The sequence below is a fragment of the Fukomys damarensis genome, unplaced genomic scaffold, assembly GCF_012274545.1.
Source record: "Fukomys damarensis isolate Sample0158 unplaced genomic scaffold, DMR_v1.0_HiC HiC_scaffold_14, whole genome shotgun sequence".
NCBI lineage: Eukaryota > Metazoa > Chordata > Mammalia > Rodentia > Bathyergidae > Fukomys > Fukomys damarensis.
In genome coordinates, this window is record NW_022900926.1 from 6,957,240 (window position 1) to 6,960,121 (window position 2,882).

Here is a 2,882-nt window from a genome sequence, read left to right on the forward strand (position 1 = left end):
GATGTCCGAGGCCAGCTCTGCTAAGGGTTTGGGTACAGATTATGGAACTGAGATGTGCATCCACAGCCTGCATTATTTTCAAACAATGCGTTGTCCTGATACGACATGATCATGCATTAGGCAGTGTTGTCTCCATTTAATAGATGAATAAGCAGAAAGCCTGTGGACAGGAAGATGCATAACTTCTGTGCCTCAACACAGGAAGATAAATAACTTATCCCATTATCATAGCTGGAATTATAAATTATGAAACAGCTCCATTTTGCAAGTAGACTTACCGTTAGTGTCAAAACAACCCGAATGTGGTTACCAGGGGAACCTCGGCGGACCACCCAATAGCAAGTCCTCCCTTTGCACATGCGCATGCCTACCCTGCACCAACTGTGAACATGTTCCCGACACAACTTCCAAATACTTTGCGTGGTTCTCCCCACTTCTATGGAGGGTAAATACATGAAGTTCAAATCTGGGGACAGGAGGAAAGCACCTGAAAGGGCCAGATGAGAGGAGCAATCTCAGTCATCTAGGAATGGTCAGAACAAAGGGAACTTGGGCAGGTGAGTGTTTATAGAAGTCAGCCCTCTACGCTCTAGATCTGGGCCAACAACTTGAAAACTTGCCATCTGCTTGTACTTTTATGTAAGTTAATATATGTGGAAGACATGAATTAGCTCACTGTTGTCTGTGGTCCTCATACACTGAGAAACCGGAACACCCACACAGTGCTCCCGGTCATTCTCCTGGTCATTGGGTGACCGTTAGATTTTACCTGTACGCAAAGTGCTGCATTAGGTTCCAGACATCTACTCTTATTGTCAAGGTATCACTAGCAGCAAAAATATGTACAGAAATAGCTGTGAGATACAAATGGTAAATTCTACAAAAGTAGTATTGAAATACCATTGTATCACTTCATGAGAGGAAGTGCCTGTTTCGGTTTACCTAAAATTTTGTGGAGGTAGCACTTGAAGAGTGGAGCAGAAGGTGGAATTTGGCTGTGCAGAAATGGAAACAAGAGTGCCAGAGGAAACAGCATGAATAAAAATGTGGTGCTGTGAAGGTGGAGCGCAGATATGCAAATAGTGAATATTTCAATTTGACAAAGTCTAATCTGCTGATGTGCAAGCCTGAATTTGGCTGCTGACGAAAATACTTCAGGGGTTTTCTATAGAAGTGGCCAACCGCAACAGAATGAAAAACACCTTGAACATGTTACGTACAGCTACCCTAAAAATACATAACTACTTCTGGTTACTACAACAAATTCCTTTGGAAATCTTACTGAATTGACACTAAACATTTTATTATGCCTTCTCTAAACTGACAAATACCAATGATACAAGTACTACAATGAGCTAGTACAAGAAAGTTTTTTTTCAGTCTTAAAAAAAATTGTAGGTATGTACAAAAAGGCAGGTTTATTTTGTTGTTGTTGTTTGCTTTTTGGTTTGTTTGTTTGGTACCAGTGATAGAACTTGGGACCTTGTGCTTGTGAGGCAGGCAGCGGAACCACTGAGCCAAATCCCTGGCCCTTGATGGTTTATTTGCTGTTTCTCCAGTACTAGGGATTATACCCAGGGCCTCACATGCTAGGCAAGTGCTCTCCACCACTGAGTCACATCCCCGGACTTTAACTTAATTTTACAATATGGTCTTACTAAATTGCCCAGGCTGGCCTTGAATTTTCGATCTTCTGGCCTCAGGTCATGTACCATCACCCCTGGTGACTGATGGTTTTTGAAGTTAGATGAATATTATCTGGACTTTGTCACTGTCAGTTGTGCGGTACTGGGTGAGTACGGGTCTGTTCCTCATCTCCTGAGTGGCGACTCTAAGCCAAGCTTCTTCTTTTGAGGATTTGGAAACACATGACACATGCCAGGTTCTCAGCAAAAGCGAATCATCAGAAAAAGCTGAGGTCACAGGATAACCCACCCTGAATACAAAGCTAGAAACCTGCTAATTCCTCTTTGGGCACAGCAGTGACAAGGGTTGTGTCTGACGGGAAACGGTCAAGGCAATAAACTAGGTTACTGCAGTGGTCCAGGTGAGGCGTAATGAAACACTGGCCGTGAACTTCTGAACATGAGTATCAACCGGAGAACTATGCATTCACTGTTTTTCTTTTCTTTTTTTAACTTTTGCTTTTGAGACAGGGTCTCGCTATGTAGCTCAAGCTGGCTATGAACTTCCCCTGTTGCTCTAGCTGCCCTGAACACGAATACCTTCTCCTGCCTCAGCCGCCGGAGTCCTGGGAGCGCGGGTGCGACACACCACGCCTGGCTCACATTTACTTGAGTCTGTGGAGCACGAGCTGAGGAAGACCGCTATTTTGACCTAAACGGTTCCGCTAACAACAAAAGGCAATAAACAGATTCGAAGGTGAATTTTGGACATTTTGAGCTTAAGTACTAGAATTACTGTGTAAGGAAAGCATACACAAAACAGGAAAAGTGGAAATCTCTCGTCTGATTTTAGAAATCTAGTTCATTCTGTAATTTCCACAGGTGGCTTTATCACGTGAATATTGTTTTGTTTGTCTCGCTTTGTAGTCTAGGCTGGCCCTGCACTCACTGTGGAGCCCGGGCCGGCCTCGATCTCCTGCCTCAGGCTCCCGCGCACTGGGATTACAGGCGTGCGCCATCACGTCGGCTTTGACGTAAGTAAAATACCCTGCCTGGCGGGGAGGGAGGAAGCGTGGGCTCTAACCTTCAGAGGGAAAGCCCACCGACAGTCTAGTCAAAGCCTCCGCAGGGGTCCATCCTGTTCCGGCGTAGGCGCTGCACAAAGAAACCGAACTACGTCGCGCACTCGTGACGCCATCACGACGCGCCTCGGCGGGCGATGTTACCATCGAGACGCAGGGCTGGGGGTGACTCCGA

General features: G+C 45.5%; 1 long non-coding RNA gene across 1 annotated transcript; it reads left to right on the top strand.

Moving 5' to 3' along the window:
• The first annotated feature begins 404 nt into the window (after window positions 1–404).
• On the top strand, window positions 405–2,629 carry LOC104863375. The gene is made up of 3 exons (XR_780542.3): window positions 405–557; window positions 2,157–2,382; window positions 2,553–2,629. It is a non-coding gene; the product is annotated as an uncharacterized LOC104863375 (long non-coding RNA).
• The last annotated feature ends 253 nt before the right edge of the window (window positions 2,630–2,882 follow it).